We start from the raw sequence: 18,802 nt of genomic DNA, 5'->3' as shown, positions 1-18,802 counted from the left end.
ATGACCTATCAAAGAACCCAGTGATTTTGTTCCTCCTTCCACAGGGAGGAGCAATTTAGCAATAAAGAGAAGGAAGACCCTTTCTCTCATTAGCTGAAAGAAATTTCTTGTTACAAAGAATTCAAAAAAAGTAAGAAAATGTTTTTTTCTTGACATCTAAGAATCCACATGTGACAACCATATTATCCTACAGACACCACTATTGTTTTATGGGATTAGTAGATTAATCTATGAAATTAGTAGCTCTGCACTGAGATCTTGCCCTTTCTTGATACCCTAAAACATGGAACATAACAATGCCAGCCTTGAAAAAGTGGTGGGTTCAGTTATATAATTTTCTTTGGCAAATCATCATATCATATCAATGCCCAATTGTATATTTGTTAATATTAAAAAGAGACACAATCCAGAATGACCCTCTTCCTGCATCAGATGTGGAGACTTTACTTTCAAAAGAGTTTTTATTATTAAACTGTGGACTCAGTTGCTTATGAGTTTTAAAGACTAATATTTGAGGTGAAAAATTTGCTAACCAGAAGGAGTTTCTCAGAGGTCTTTACACTGCACCAGACATCTGCTGCCCCTTCATTTACTTCTTATTTCTCTGTTGTTATATTTTCAAATAAATCCATATTGATGCAGGAACTCTAACTTCTGTATATGTCAGCGAAAATTTCATTACTTTCAACCACTCAACTTTGTAATGATCTTAAGATCACATCTCACTTCATATCCAATTATTTTATGGAAAGATAGTGATCTGTTATCCAGCTCTCTCACCAACAAAATACAAAGGAATTGATCGAATCATGGAGGTGAGATTCAGGTTAGATATAATAAAGAGCTTCCTTATAGATGGGGTGGTACCCACTGGGATGTCATTTTAGATTTTCAAATTATTTACCTTGAAATCGATCAGAAATAATATCATGTATTACATTTGAGAAGACACTGAATTTTACTAAGAATCCTGTAGTTATGTTAAGTTTAACATTTTAATTATTTTATAATCTCTATATAATGAACTACTAACTAATTTATCTGTTTGGCAGTTACTTTCTTTCACGATTTTTCTCAAGCTACCTGTCATGCTTTGCTTTCTGTCTCTCATTACTTTCAGATATTTCTTCTTAAAGTCAACTGCTTCACTTTGCATAGTGAGAAACTACAATGTAATTTAATGTAGTTTTATTGTTGCTTGTTTATTTCCAGCAAGGTGTCAGATTCTCATTTTAAAATGAATATGTTTAGGCAGTTATGTGCCAGATAAACAGTCTGATTCCAGATGGTTTAAACAAACTCAGTAGACATTTTTAAGAAGTCAGATTGCCCTATGCATCCCACATTGAAAATCTGTTGCTTAATTTTGTATCTAAGATATCAAATATTACAAAAGTCCACAAATTAACAACTTATGTGTACATGATTATAGACAAGAATATATGAATATTTTAGGCAGCATGTTTTCTTAATTTTATTTTTAATTAACTTTCAGCATTACTTGTTTGGAGTCAAATATAATCCTGAAAAAACTGTCCAGAAACAATTTGTAAAGTGTGTGTATGTTATTTCTATACAGAAATATCTATTTACATATGTATTTCTATCTTTGCCTATTTCTATATTAAAATAGATTGGTGCATTCATTTTAAGAACTAATCAGTCTCTAAGAAGTCAAGATCAAAACTACTAGTAGAGATCCAGCAAATTCCTATTTCGTCAGTCTAATGATAAATTTGCTTAATGGCACAATTGCCTAAATTTCTATTTTCAAGCACTGTTTTAGGTACTGAAAATAGAGAATAAATCAGAAAAGCTTAATAACTCTAAGGAGCTTATACTTTAATGAGGTAGAAAATATAATCAGTAAGTTAAGAAGAATTTTTAGATTGTGATAAATGTTATGAAGGAAATAAATAAACAGAGTGATGTAATGGAAAAATCTGTTGGTGGGAAGGTTAGCCAGCACGATTAAGCAGGGCCTCAATGAGAAGATGATATATAACTGAGGCCTAAAGGTAAGAAGGACTGAGCCACATGACAGGGAGGGAAACAAGCATCTAAAATGTGCATTTGAAGTATGACAAAATGTGCACTGCATCTGTTGTCAACATGCTCAAGGGGCCAACAGGTGACTAGTGTCTTGTGAGCAAAAAAGAGAGAGGTTGTGGATAAGACTGGAGTGTGAAGAGAAACCTACAAAATGAGTACATTAATAATATTAGGTAATTTCACATGTTTTCTGTGTATCTTTTAACTTTTAGCAAGTTCAATTGCATAGGATCTTGCAAATCTGCCATTATGGGATAATCATAACGATTTTTTTTTCCTCAGATTTTAGTTCAAGTAATGAATTGTCCACAGTAAGGTTTGTCTGCCCTGTCAAATGTATTACATTTCTGCCATCTCTGGGTGCTTATTGTGTGTCAGGTTCTGAGGTAAGCTCCATATTATACTATTTAATCTTCATAATAAAGCATATTTAGAAACATGTCAATTTTATAATTGAGAAAACAGAGGATGATAGAAGTTACACAAAACAAATGGTCTGCATGATTCTGTGGCGTGTACTCTCCCTACTGCAAAATCACTATTGACATATGACAATCCTCCAACCATCCACCTCCTTCTGTCTCCAACCCCTGGATTCCTGGTCTCTATAGGTTGCTGGAATAGGTTACTAGAGAAAAATTTCTGGTATCTAATTTTCGAAATTGTAGGAGACTATTGATTCCCATGTAGTAGAAAAAATAACTCTAGCTCAGAGAAGTTTGTTTTCATAAAAATAAATATGTATGAAGCACCTCTCCACACTGTATTATTATTGACCACGACCTCTAAATTCAATTTATTTTCCACCACCATAACAATCTAAACCTTACTATAAAAATTTAGATCTCTTAATAAGCAGTGGGCACAGATACACTGATTTGAAGTGGGAAAAATGAACACATCTCCAATGAATGAAATAAATGCCTTCTATTCCACTGAGCTCACCTAGAAGTGGCATCTCTAACATTTTGTGTGGACCTCTTGGGACATTTGATGAATTAGATTTAATTATGCTGAAGTGTAGGGATACATAGTTTGCCAAACATGTTATAATTCTTACCCTAAAAAGTACACAGATCAGGTTCAGTTGGCAGAACAGGACAGTAACATCTTAGGTAACCCAGGAGAGGGGTCAGAAGTGGTAGATATAAAAAAGAGAGTCCCAGCAAGCAGTTTTGTGTTTTGAATACATGTTTCAAACTACATTGTTATGCTCCAGTCTTAAAGCATCAGAATATAGCATATAAAATTATATTATGCAAGCAGTATCAAAAATATAAATTGTCATGAAGTGAAAATAACAAAGTACTGCCATAATATTCATGAAGAGAGTTTTTGAAAAATATAGAGAAGACATAAATTAGTGAAATGATAACCATGTTTATGGTAGGAAGAATCAATATGGGAAAGTTTTCATTTCTTTCCCAAAATAATCTAGGAAATTAGGGAAATTTCAATCAAAATGCTGAGAGAGTTTTTCACAGAACTTGAAATATTGATTCTAAAATGTATTGGGAAAAGCAGAAGAACAAGAATAACTAATTGTGTTTTGAAGAAGTACAAGGTTACAGAATTTGCCTTACCAGAGAACTAGACATATTATCAAAGTGCAGTCAGGAAGAAATGTGCTATTGATGCAGGAAAAGATAAATAAACCCATGTAGCATACTTGAGACATTATAAACAGGTCCACGTATATATCGTAGGTCATTGGGAAAATCATGGTATTTTCATGAAATAGTGCTGGAAAAAATAGTCACCCACTTTCAAAAGAAGCAATATAATAATTTCTGCAAACACAAAACTTCAGTTAGAGAAAAGAATAATGTTAAAATCATAAAGTTAGAACTATCAGGAAAAAGAAGAGAGTATCTGCATGACCAGACAGATTAGTTATGCATTTCTTAAATAACACAAAAAGCAGCATACCTTTAAAAAATGACATTTTTATATTAAAACACAAAACTTCTGTTTATCTAAGGACACCATAAAAGACAGAAATAAGCTATTGACTGAGAAGCTATTTGCACACATATAAGCAACACTTATTAGTGACTAGAATGTATAAACAACTTCTACCAATCAGTATCAAAACACTAATAACTCAGTAGAAAAATTGACAAAAGTTAAAAATAGGCAATCAATAGAATAAAAACACAAATGGAAAATAAACATATTCATTGATGCTCAACTTCACTTGAAACAATCAAATTCAATGAACTGGAATGAAATATAATTTAATCTCCATCAGAAAGAGAAAACATTAAAAAGTCTAACACACCATACCTTGGCAAGGATTTGGAGTAACTGGGAGTTTAATACACTGCTGGGGAAGGTATACAACTATAATTCTTTTGGATAATTTGACAAATTTTACAAAATTAACAACATACATACCTATGACTCAATTTAACTCAGATATCTTTAAAATTTTCTAGAATCTACACCAAAAACAAAAGCAAAATGATAGAGCAACAGGGCTTGTATTTTTAAAAAGAAAAAAACCCTAAATTTTTATCAGCAGTGATGATGAATGAATAGAGCTATATAATAAACCTGAATGAATCTCAGACATAGTATAATAGAAAAAAAGAAATTTACTAGAAAAAGAGTGATGGTAAAGATATAAAAAATATTTAAATACCATTATGGATATTTAAATATTGATATGGATAAGTTATAGATAAATTTAGATACAGATGCAGATGGAGGACTGCAAAGCAATTGTTAAATGATTATCATGGGTAATAGAATAATAATGAGCACTAACTATTTTTCCAGGAATTTTGCATATATTACTTCTTTTACTCTTTACAACTTCCCATTAGATAGATAGCCTTACATTTATTTTGCATATAAGAAAATTGCCCATTATTTTCCAAAAGCAATACATAACTGAGTTCTTAATTCTGATTTGTTCTGAATACTGCAAACTGAGATATGAAGTCCTGCCCTTTTACAAGCAAAACTGAGAACAAGTGGTCAGCTCCAAAATGTATCTGCTCTTGGAAGATAAGACTGTGAACCAACTGAAATAGATGTTTCATCAAGATTACAGCTTGCCCACCAAAGCTCCCTCTCCTCTTGTTTCTACAAATCCAAAGCTAGCATGCTGTAACATCAACCCAATACTAACCAGTTGCCCACCTTCCAGTACCGCTGTAAAAGCACTCAGTCTCTTAATGTTCTCCCTCTAATATCTTCCTTACTGCAGTGGTTTAAATAACAGCTGTAAATGATCAACAGGTTGGTTTGGGGTTTTTTTTGGAAAGGGTCAGCTGGCAATCCAGGGTACCTGGTCTGTGTATTGTTTCTAGAAACTAAAGAACAGGTGATTTTTGTTAAAAATTTTATTTATTTATTTATTTGAGAGAGAGAGAGAGAATGAGTAGAGGGAGGGGCAGGGTGAGAAGCAGACTCCCTGCTGAGCAGGGAGCCTGACATGGGGCTCCAGCCCAGGACCCCAGGATCATGACCTGAGCTGAAGGCAGACACTTAGCTAACTGAGTCACCTTGGCACCCAAGAACAGGTGATTTTAAACTTTCTTAATATTCTTCTTTCTCTCCTTTTGGGTTATCTCACAAAATATTTTCTAAGTTGTTGAAACAATTTTTTAAACAAATTAAAATTGAGACTGAGTTTTAGTGAAGGAATTATTTCCTAGACTTTGTGCAACCAAAATTTAATTAGTGGTAATGATGACATTATTGCTATTTTGTCTCCTTTGTGGCTATATTCATATGGAACATGTTAGCTAAAAATTTTATCCATAGTATTAGAAGGCAGTGATGTTGGTGGAGGATGAAAAAAAATGCTGAAAAGAGCTTTTTTTTTTTTTTAAAGAGGACATATTTTCTAGGTCTTCTACTTGAAAAATACTCTTTAAGATACATATATTTAATCAATTTAGATTCATCCAATTTGATTTATTTATGTGCCTTGTGCCTGAATTTTGCTCCTTTGTATTCCCTTCCTTTCATAACATCTCCCTGCTGATTTGTGTAGTACCAGGTTTGAGGAAAGGTGAGGACACAAGCACTGAATAAAGAAATGCTAAATATTTTTCAGATTTATCACTTGGTATGACCATATGGAACACCGTGATACAAAATAAATATTGAGGATTATTTGAAAGGATGTGAAGAGTTGGGAGGGGACACATCCTCCGATGGCTGATCCTTGGGTGTCTTCTCTATCACTGATTAAAAGGTATTCTCTCAGTATCCAGGAAACTCACTTCTATTATACTGCCCATGTTGCTACCCTATGAATCTAATAATTTTACTCAGGACAGAATCCCTATTTTCCTTGATTATCATGTGATAAAACTTCCATAGTAATCATTCCTTATCAAGACTCTCATTTCAAAAATTTTCTGCATGTCTTCATCTGCAACCAAATGTCCTACATGTCCATTCTCTCTGCAACCTTTTATTTGTACTCTCAGCCCATGAATTTTTTCAAAGAACAATCAGTCTACATCCCGGGCTTTCTCTCAACCAGTCAAGTAAATCCTATTTATTGACTTAAATTTTAATCCTTCTTAAGATGAAAAAGTGTGGTCAGCATTTCCTTGCTTCCAAATATCATTCCAAATTGTTCCATCCTCTTTTAAATTTTAATAGCTCCCATTACTCCAAAAAGAATATTACTTTGAGATTCATGCTCCCTCACTAAACTATCTTCTATCACTTGTCATTGTCATTACGTAGGTAGATGGATGTCTTCCGTAAATGTGAGAGCGGCTTGCCAAATACTAACTAAATCTTGACACATTAATTTCAACGTGTAAAATCAGGAAGTATGTCTCACCTTTTTGTCTGAGGACTACCTCTGTGAGGTTAAGCATGAGGAATTTCATCATATTTAATAGTGAGAAGGCATAATTTCCATGCTTAGCAAACATGCTTTGAAAAACCCATTGTATTAAACCTAATAGTGGAAATTGAGTTATATACAGGAGTTCACAAGCCCTAGATTAGAAGTTCATGACCACAGAGCCCTGTGTATGTAGCTTGCATGTGAAATGACACTTGCAGAGTACCATAGATAGATTTCTGTAGCAGAAATAAATTGGATTGATTTAAAAGGATAAATTAATACATAGGTGGTTCTGATGGAATTTTCCTCTACATTTCAGTGAGCTATAAAATATAAAATGTTATTCATTGGCCAACCCCTGGAAAACAGGAAGAATTTTGATAAATGTAAATGTAGAAGATACATTATTTCAAACAGAGGTAATTGGAGGAAAAATGCATAAGGAAGCAAGAGCATGAAACATGTTTATTTTCACAAAAGTTATAAATAGTGAGTGGATTCTGTGAATGGAAAGTGGTTTGAATCACATTTTGAAACACTGGAGTGTTCTTTGTTTGTTTGTTCTTTCTTAATTGAATCTCGGGATTTTGAACAGAGATGTGTTTTAGGGAGATCAACCCTTCAGTGAAATTCCAAAGGGGGAATCAGAGCAGAAGAAAACTAGTGTTGGCAAGCCAATTATCAAGCCTTTACAAGAGTCAAAGTGAGAGGCAGAAAAGCTGATTTAGGAGGGTGACAATGGGAAAGGAAAAAAGAAAGAAAGGGCATACAGGGAGCCAAATAATTGAATAACTTATAAAGGATTAAAAGAGTGTAAAAAAGGTGTGGTTTTATTTTTAACTGAAAAATGTAAAAGTCATGTAGCAAAGATTTTCATGTTTAGGTCATAGTTGTGACATTCTTTGTATATGTTAGTATTTAGATGCCAATGTGCTCAGTCAGGTAAAAATATTCACAGATTGAAGATGTAATTTGAGAGTAGCCTGATCTACCTAAATGAAGGATCATGATGACCAGCACTTGTATAAGACAATATCTGCCAAAAGCAAGAGAGTAATACCCTAGGTCGCAAACAAAACCACTTAATTCACACAAGTACACCATTTCCTAAAATATACCCATTTTTCTCACTTGACAGCATGAGGCTTTATTTCCCTTCTTCCACTGTACTATTATTGGACAGCTGAAAAGATTGATTTTGAACATTAGCAATATTCCTTGGTCATTGCTTTAAATATAACTTTAAATTTAGTTATCTTGTATCATCTCTGGATAACAACTCCACCTAACCTTGCCCTGACATTCCACAAATAGAAACAAACCGCAACCTGAATGTCCTAGTCCTCTCTCCCCATCCCTTTCTTGTTTTAGCCCCCATTACAATCAGACTTCGAAAACAGAGAGCGGGGCACTGGAGAGGATATTAAGAGTAGTTAGGTCTAAAATATTAATAGATTTAAAAATTCTTTCATGTAAGAAATTACTGACACTGGTTCGTGTAGGCCACTGTTATGCATTGAGTTATGTCTCTCCCAAAAAATACGTAGAAGTTCTAATTCCAGGAACCTGTGACTGGGACCTTATTTGGAAATAGGATCTTTGTAGATGTAATCAAGTTGAGATAAGGTCATATCAGTTTAGGGGAGGCCCTATTCCACTGATTATTGTCCTTATAATGAAAGGGAAATCTGTACACAGACACACAGATGAGAAAGCCATGTGAAGGTGGAGCAGACATTGAGTGACCCATCTACAAGCCAAGGAGTGACCAGGTTTGCTGGCAACCACCAGAAGATGAAAGTGGTAAGGATGTTACTCCCCTAGAGCTTTTAATGAAAGTATGGTCCTACCAACAACTTGATTATAGATTTCTAGCCTCCAAAACTGTGAAAGAATAAATTTCTATTGTTTTAAGCCACCCACTGTGTGATGCTTTGTTAGGCAGCCCTAGGAAACTAATACAGCCACTGAGTGGCATTTGTAGTATTCTCTAATTTCCCACATATGTATACCATATTTTCAATCTCAAGTATTTTTTGTAACATCACAGTTCTTTTAATCTCTCCCATTTTTATTGTGATGTCTCATTTAGTGCAATATGTGTCCTTATTGGTATATTTCAATCCTAGTGTTTTTTTGTATACTATTTTTTAAATTGAGTGCTATGATTCTAATAACTTTGTGAATTTCAAATATGGTCAAGAGACCATATATGCGTGTGTGTGTGTGTGTGTGTATGATGTAAATAATGTTTTTGTGACTGCTACCACAACCATATATTGTGAATGGAGTAACATGGCCTTGTAATAGGTCTATGGCTCTTCCCTACCTTTTATTAAAAGAACAGAAGGATAACATGACTTCCACATTCTGAAAAAAGATGATAGATGATGATGTGGATGATGATGATGCTAGAGAGATAAGGTGATTGTTTCTGCAAGACAAAATGAAATTTTATTTTATTTTATTTTTAAAGATTTTATTTATTTATCTGACAGAGATCGAGACAGCCAGTGAGAGAGGGAACACAGCAGGGGGAGTGGGAGAGGACGAAGCAGGCTCATAGCAGAAGAGCCTGATGTGGGGCTCGATCCCACAACGCCGGGATCACGTCCTGAGCTGAAGGCAGATGCTTAACCGCTGTGCCACCCAGGCGCCCCTGAAATTTTATTTTTATAGTTCAGGTGTAAGTAGGAGATGAGGGCAGATACGGTGATATTTTCATATTGGAAATAATAAATCAAAAGGATGTTGAGGAGAAGCTTGCTATATACTTGCTACATACGTGCTATAAAACAGGCAATTAACTTTACTTTATTTAGAACATAAAGAAAATAGATTTTCTGATAATCACTTTATTTGTAATAGTTTATGATGTAGCCTCTTCCAACTCAAATATTTAGGGACATAAAGTGAATAAGTAATGTGCTAATACTAAGATGAATTAAGAAGGTCCTTGCTTTGATGGGGGTCCTAAGTCACAGCTGTGAGGGTGACACTTTAGAAGATACACAATCCTAAAATAAAACAAAAATCTCAAAGGAAGAAGTGTTCCTAAATTTGAGAACATTAAATTTCTCATTTGATTTATATCTTCTTTAAAATCATAACCCCATCTCCTGCCATTATGACATTTATGTAGTATCACTATCTGGAAAGAATATAACATCACTTTAACTAAATATTATATTCTCAAATTCATGCCCAACTCAAAAATTAATACAAATATATATATACATATATATATGTATATATATACATATATATATATACTTGTATTGTTATATATATATATATATATATATATAACAAAATATAGATAAAAGTATCTGCCAATGGGCAATAAACAATATACAGAATAAATAAACATATTATATAGAAAACTTAAGATGGTTGATAAACATTCTACGAAATATACAGAACAGAGTAACTGGGATTTTAAAATCTAGGTGGCATTGGGTTTTAAATAGGGGTGGCAAGATAGTTTTCATTGGGAAGATAACAGTTGAAGAAAGTCTCTATTAGGCTTATGGTAAGATCTAAATAAAGTAAAAGCTACACTTTATTTTTTAAGATCCTAAATGGTAAAGAAAGGTTTGGGACCATTTGGAAAATGTGTTAGGCTGTCAAATATGAGGATATAAATCAATATTTTTTGGGAAAGCATTGAATCTATCTCTAGGAGTACTATTTAGAATACAGAATTAAAGCATTAGGCACAGTTTTATGAGAAACATGGAAAATGCATTACTTCACAAGTGATCACATTCCCTTTGAGGTATTTGAATACAGATTTAATTAAAAGGTATCACAATTAGATAATCAATAGTCTCTGCCACTGAACTGATTATCATGCAGAAGATGCAGGCATTCCATTCCCTCTGAAAGAAAAGTTTCTCACTGCACTGCTTAATTTCAGCCATTTTACCCTCAAACTTCCATGATTCTCACAAATTTAATGCTGAATGGGCTTCATAATTAAAAAAACCCACAATGCATGAAAATATATTGAAAATCAAGTTTCAGATAAAAATATGTAAATGTCCTCTGCCACAATGATCTTAAAAAATAATTTTAAAATTCCTAATAATTAAGGAAATTAGATGTTAGGGGACATATGTAGGATTAAGTCAAGTAATTCATCCTAAAACGTCTACCTCTTAGTAGAGTATGGATTTTGCAGAATATATAAACCATGTAACCAAAAATATAACTGCATCGAGAATCTAAAAAACAAAAACAGCAAATACCTCATAACAAATCAATACTTAATGTGTGTGTAACTAATTGACTTAATAAACAACTTTGCTACACAGTCCTGGTGGTTTAGTTTTTTCTTCACCCCTTTCTTTCCTTAAAGATTGCTCACATTAATTTATTATATTGGTAAACCTTTATTTAATTTATTAACTGTAACATTGAGGGCTTAAACAATCAAGGCAAGTCTCTTTATAGTAAATTATTTTCTACCAGGCATTAAATCTACTGTTGCATGTACATTTTTATGAACTGTGAAGTCCACATTAGGTTTAGGAGAAAACTGGCTATTGAATTCCATGGGTTTGAATACATAAAATTGTATCTTTGAGTCCCTTCTTCCTTCCTTCCTTCCTTCCTTCCTTCCTTCCTTCCTTCCTTCCTGAAATATGACCATAATCACTGATTTTAGTAAATTACATTTTGAAGAAGTCCATAAGGGTCTTCTGATTCCTTCACTCTCCATAAAATTTCAACTGGACATTAGGAATATTTTGGGAGTGCTATCTAGTAGGATGGGTGTTCTGCAACCCTCAACAACTTACTGTGAAATTCAATAATATATGAAAACATTTTGTACATTTTAATGGAAAATATTACTTAATCTCTTTTTTTTACTAGGATCTTCTACCATAATAATTTACTACATAATTTGAACTTTTCTAAATTGATTCTTTCTCTTTTGCATGCAACTTACTCTTTATTCTTTAATACTCTTTCACTTCCCTTAAGCATGTTCTGTGCAAATAAAAATAGATTCTCAAATTTTTTTCCTGTTTCATATCTGAAGTTAGTGTTATTAGACATCTCTCTGTCTCTGTCTCGCTCTGTGTGTGTGTGTGTGTGTGTGTGTGTGTAGGTGAGTGGGTGTGTGTGGGTATGTGTATGTGTGTATTGTATTGCTAAAGATAAGGCACTGGATAAGCTTACACAGTTTACTCCTGTGTATCTCATAAAACTCAATTAAAAGTCATGGCAAATTAACTGATCAGAAGAGTAGGTTAAATAATGCCAATGTCTACACTGAGAAAGCAAAATATGACATAATCAAAATACAGGAAAACTTAGATGACCTATGTAATTTTGAAAATTCGGCCCATTAAAAACCAGTTTACCTTAGGAACGTAAGAGATATATGAAGAAGGGAGACTAATATTTTGAAAATAACATTTAAAATTCAATTTTGGTATACAGAATTTAAAAATGCAAACTGGCTGTTAAAAGTGTATTTCACAAACAAGTATGCCATCTTTTCTCTATATTAGGCTTTTCCCCTCCCAAATAAAAATGTTCCTTATAACAAAGAATATCACAATGTTGTAAAGTGCTTATCATTTAGATCCCATGTTATTAACCTGCCCTATTTAATAATGGACTTAATGAGTTACGTTGAATTTGTTCAAACCATCAACTATTGAAATCTTCCAGAAAAACATATTATGGAATATATTACACTTTGAAACTTCATGAATTACATGAAACATTCTTTTCAGGTAATTCATGGCATGAAATTTGTTCTGATGGTTCTTTTTCATTTTTATTATGTTCTTAGGAGAGGAAATAAAAATACTGATATCATTTTAAAAGACTATTAAAGCAGTGGTGCAATCGGATTATTAAATTGGGTTGTGAGATCAGAAAGAAATATATGGAAAGCTGCCTTTATCCTTATTAGCTATGTTACTTTGGGCTTCAGTTTCCTTATCTCCAAAATGTATAATAATAATAATATTTTATTCATAAGGGTGTCCTGAAGATTTAAGGAAATAGTGAAAGTTCTTATCTCAGTAACTGGTTCACAAGGCTAAATAATTTTTAATGGGTGATATTGTTTTCATTTGTATTATTGATGATAAGGATCACTTAAACCTTATCTTCCCAATTCTTCCTTTACCTTATTAGAGATAATTTACCTTATTAGAATATATAATTGTTAAGTGACAGATCATATTCCTTTTTTAACCTTGTGGTAGCCTAACTGTCCTTTTAAAAATGTCTTCTAGAAGTGAGAATAAAATTATGAAAGGTATCTACTCCCTGTGTCACTGTGGCCTTACCTTAGACCAAGGAGGAAAATGTGAGGATCTTTGTACATGACAGAGAAACTGTGTTTTCAGTTCTGTCCCTGAGAGTGAGAAGCGAGGGAGGATATTGTCATAGGAGGACTCTAAGGACAACGACCCCTTAGTTGCACAGCACTTTCACAGAGCCACATTTGTCACTGGTCCCTGGTCTAAGCCACTTGAGATGGTCGATTTTTCACCCCCGAATTGCACAGTTTCAATCTTTTGCTTGCTAGCTTGCTCACTCTCTCTGCATGCTTTGTATGAGAGCCTTGTATCTGACATTTCAGACACAGAGCATTTTTGCCAAGAATAGTGTTCTTTGTGTATTCATGCCAGAGCCTCATGTATTTTTCTTTCCTCCATCTCTGACCAAGAAAAGAACAAGACCCTGATGAATGTCAAGTAACTCAGAGATATGAATACCAAGTTGGTCTGAGTGACACAAGAGAGGTGAATTATTGAACATAAATGGATCGTGTCAGCAAAGACTTGTGACTGGAATATGGAAGAGTTTATCCTCTTTTTCCTTTTAGGTAATCAGAAATGGAAAAAATACAGATGCAATGATTAAATTATACCCTGAAGTAGAACAATAAATAATTTCAAGCAAAATAAAATAAACACCTAACTGGTATATTCTGAATAATTAAAACATGACTGTCAAATGAAACACAGACTGTTTCCATCTAGTTTTATATAAATTTTTCAAAATTGACAATATGACTCACCAGGTAATTATATCCTGTGAGTAAACGAGACATTATGACACAATCAAATGGAATATATATTTACATACATGAAATGGCCTTATAGTTCTAGTAAAAAAATGTTTGAGTTCCTATTATATAAATGAATAAAACTAGAAAATAATCATTTTCTTGCACAATGCATATAGATATATTTTAAATACATCTTTATTCATCTACTGCTAACTAATTAGAATCAGTATGTTCTCATTCATTCATTTGACAAAGTGCACATATAATTAGCTGGCTTATGTGGGGCTTTAAAATTTCTGCTGGTGATTATCTCATTTTAGAGGATGAAGCAATAAGAGCTAACTGTTAACCTATTTCTGGAAAATTTCCTACATAAATTACGTCTCATCGCCTAATGAGAGAATTGGGCAGAAAAAATAGTATTTAAAAGTTGGTAATTTTGAGTGAATAGAAATGCTGGTTTTACTGGTCAATACTTGTTTGCACTTTTCCTTTTTAAATTCATTAGTTTCTACTAACTCAGTTGCCCAAAAAAAAGAAAACCAATTGAACTGATAATAGTTATGTGTCAATCCTCTAAGTGATTCCTTGAAAGAGAAAACAACGAGTTGACAACTCCTTCTTCTGAAGTAATAGCCTTGAGAGAATGAGATCGGTGTGGATTTTCCCCAGTCATCATTGATGTGTCTGGAGGAAGCAGATGATACACATCCTGACGCATCATCACAAAATAGGGCTGTTAATGGTTGTCTTATATTTATCCTCTTCAGAAAATACCTGAAATCCATTCTCTGACTTCACTTCTGAATTGGAGATGGAGTCTTCAATGGCTTAATATAGCCAACATATTATGTAGGGAGCTGTTAAAACCCTATTTCATCATTAAGCTCATCCAAGTGCTTCACGTGGCAAGAGCAAGCGAAAGGAACAAGAGAGTTGGCACCACTGATTTATCCCTTCCTTGTCAGTTACGTTATTTAAGTAGTCCTATTACCATAACCTTTAACCTTACACCTCCCCCACATACACAAACATACTTCCCTAAGTGTATGCTGCTCTTGTTCAACTTGACTTTGAAAATATAGTTTTCCAGTTAATTTAAAAGTTATTCTGAGATAGTCAAACACTGGGTAAATGACACATACATAATGGTGCTAAAGTAGACGCGTTCCATTATTTAACTAGTAGGGGGAGATAATTTTACTTAAGTCAGATTTTTATGGGGGCTCACCTGGGGAATTAAAAGATTAAAAATCACTAGATACAGAATCTTGATATTCTATGAAATTGCTTTAATCATTTAATTCACTTTTAGATAATGCAGGAGACTATACAAGCTCTTATAATTCAGAGTAGCTCTAATAGAATGTTTTTCATTGATGGAAATATCACATAATCTGTGACATTCAATATGACAATCACTAGCCATATTAAAGTATTGAACAGTTGAAATATGGCTTGTGTGATTGAAAGTTGAATTTGTGGTTTCTTAGTCTCTTCCAATCTGTGCCAGTCCTCAGTTGTTCCTTACACTTCATGACCCTGACACTTGCTGTTTAGTTATTTATTTTGTAGAATGCTGTTTAGTTATTTATTTTGTAGAATGACCCTCAATTTGGGTTTATCTGATGTTTTCTCATAATTAAATTAATTGAGGTTATATGTTTTTGCAAGAACACCACAGAAGTAATGTTTCTTCTCCGTGTATCATGCCAGGGAATACATGATGTTGGTACTTTTTATTATTGGTGGCATTGAACTCATTAAGATGACTGGTTCAACTGGTTAAGATGACTCCCATAAGACTTCTTCACATTAAAGGTATTCTTTTTTTCTTTTGTGATAAAGAACAATTTTGAGGGGAGATAATTTGAGCATATGTTATTGTTCTACTTTTCCTCAAACTTTTGCCCAATAATTTTATCATCTATTTATTTCCTCAAAAGAAATTCACATATTTTTTTTCATTCTGTGAGTTATAATTCAGTGTTATCATTATTTATTTTATTACTCAATATTTCCATTGTTTGCCTTTGGGAGTTACATATACACAATAACAAATGATTAAATAAGTTGTGTAGTCATATGATTGAATGTTATCTATAAAATTCAAATTTAAACATTTTTAATATAATGACATTCAACATGTTTAATAACTAATAATATTAAAAATGTATGAATCAACATTTTGAAATTCCCTAAAATATTCAAATATTGTTGAACCTAAAAAGAACATGGTGGGATTTTTAAGATCCTTATAAAAATATCTCATTATTTTACATATGTGGAAAAATCCCAAAATGAAAAAGTTAATGGGGAAGAGTGTACAACTGCAGAATTATAAATACAAATAAGGATGTCTGTTTGATCAGTTTCTGTAATAACTTCATCTCATTCTTTCTCTATTTCTTTCTCCTCTTTATATTTTTGCATGCTTTATGTACTTTCTAATTGTAAATATACACACATATAGAAATGCATAGACATCTGCTTACAATCTAAAACTTTTTCAAAAGCTTATTTAGCCTAAACTAGATGGCCTAATATTCTTTAAATACTTTTGTCCTTGGTACATTATTTATCTAAATGGTATTTTATTTTATTATCAGTAGTAAATCATAATTATAGTCGAATTCTTAAATTTAGAAGTAAAATTAATTTATATAACAAAATATTATTTAATACGTGTTTAACATTAATCCATTAATAATAGTGTGATTATTAACCCCAGATTATATTTACCAAAATGTGATCAAAGGACAAAAAGATGTGAAAGTAATTTTCCATATAAGATGCTTGAAAACTATCATGTAATTTTTTTTCTTGAGAGAACGTGATACAAATAAGTTAAATAATGATGTGAATACTTGACAACTATACAGCGATGCAACTTAAATAAACAGGCATACCTACTGAAAACACTGACTATAAAAACAGACTACAGCAACATATATTTCTTGCCTGGATTAGTATAATGTTTAAAGAGATCACACTTACATGTCAGGAGGCTTTATGATGCTCTTTGATCTCTAAAGCTTTAGAGCTGAAAAGATTTGGAAGTCATCGTTAGCAATTGCAGAGAGCTGCCATCTTAGTTGATATCCCTTTGATATTTGGCCTCTTTTTAGTTCTATGCATTCAGCAGTCTTTTGGGGGCCATGCATTAAAATACAGTGGACAATGCTGTTGTCTTCAAATCTAGATGAAAATATTTAAAAATATTTTTAATATCAAATACTTTTCTGTGGTGCCAAATTATCAGAAATCTAACATAATTTAAACTAATTTGTCTTGCGCCTGGCGCTTTTAATCAACCCGGAAGCAGCATAATAGTTTTCTGTCCCAGTTCTAGTTTTGTTACAATTCCAGGCAAAGGGATTGAATTTATCATTTTTCACTGAGTAAATGACAAGATATATAAATAAAAGTAAACAACAATGTAGTAATAAAATATCAATGGCTAAGCAAATCTCCTCCTTTAATTTTATTTCTCTAATTCAATTAAAATTGATAAAAGCTGCTATCAAATCAAAAGTTGAAATAAAGATTTTAAAGTGTTCTATCAAAATCATTACTAAATCGATTGCTTTTGGCATTCATTAAGATGTGAAAAGGTAAAGAAAAGTAAATGAATGAAAGTTTATTTGAATAGTGCTCTTTATTAATTTTATTTTTTGAAAGATATGTTTTCTCTTAGATATAATCAGACCTATTTTAGGATTTCTAAGTAAAACAGTATTTACCAGAGTTATCCTTGCTAAGCATTAAAACTTAAAGTTTGTAAAGGTAGAAAATAGAATTTATATCTTTGCTCCTACTGAATTTGAATGTCAGGGAAGACGACAACATTCTGTGCATTCATTGTAGCAAGAAGGAGACAACTGCTGCCAGAAATATGATTTGCATAAAATGCATGTCTAAATTTTTTTCTATGCTCTTTTCAAAAACTAAATGTACAACTGCACACCAATCTACTTTTTATTGTCTGATTATCTTCATGCATTCTATCCATATAAAATTGCTCACAACCTTTAACCAATTGAATATTTTCACTTTTTTCATTGCCAACCAAATCATAAAAATCTTATACATTATAAATAAACTGCACATTAAAAAATATTTGCATTGTACAAAATTCATACAAAAGTATATGTTATGAAGCATAATAATAAAATGAAACCACGGAACCACCAGTCATGAATGAAACCACGGCTCAGCTTAAAAATTTTATCATTGAAACCCTGGTATTTAATTATGTGTTTGCACTTCATTCAGTCCTTTCTCCTGACTCAGGAGGCAGCCACGATACTGAATTTTGTATTTATCATTACCTTCTTTTATATTATATACATTTCTCACCCATGCATGCATCCCCACACAATATAATGTCTAGCTTCGGTTGTTCCAAACTTTGCATAAACTTTTTAATATTCACGCAAATTGTTTTTTCATGCAACATTAAATATCGTAGATGTGCCTACATTGTAGTCTTTCATTATAGTTCATTCTTTCTTGGCTTGGATATTCTAAGCTAATCATAGCTACCTCATTTTTTTAGATACATTCCTATATTCTCTCATGATATGACCACTATAGTATAAATTCACTTCTTTCCCCACTAGATCTTCTCATAGTGTGAGTAATTCAGCTTTCAGAATCAGACGCAGTTAAATACATAATCTTTTAAAATGTTTTTGATCATGGGTGGCATAACTCTGCTTTACCTGAAATGTCTGAAATTAACTCTGATAGTCATTGATATTTAAATTTTTTTCTTCCTAAAATCTTTACTTGTTTTCCCCTTGGGATCTCCTGAAATCTAAGATGTCAAATATTTTTTTTTATTCTCTTAGACCAAAAAAAAAATTTTTTTTTATTCTCTTTTT

General features: G+C 32.5%; 1 long non-coding RNA gene across 1 annotated transcript in view; it reads right to left on the bottom strand.

The window, feature by feature from the left end:
- Positions 1-18,802, bottom strand: part of LOC123801071 (uncharacterized) — a 116,039-nt gene that overhangs the window by 35,044 nt on the left and 62,193 nt on the right. The window contains exon 2 of the long non-coding RNA XR_006782099.2: positions 16,914-17,114. This is a non-coding gene — a long non-coding RNA (uncharacterized LOC123801071). The remainder of the gene's footprint in view (positions 1-16,913; positions 17,115-18,802) is intronic.

Source organism: Ursus americanus, chromosome 10, assembly GCF_024610735.1.
Source record: "Ursus americanus isolate L20-20 chromosome 10, mUrsAme1.1.p, whole genome shotgun sequence".
Lineage (NCBI taxonomy): Eukaryota > Metazoa > Chordata > Mammalia > Carnivora > Ursidae > Ursus > Ursus americanus.
Note: the sequence above shows the minus strand (reverse complement) of the source record. Positions and strands in the feature narration are given on the sequence as shown.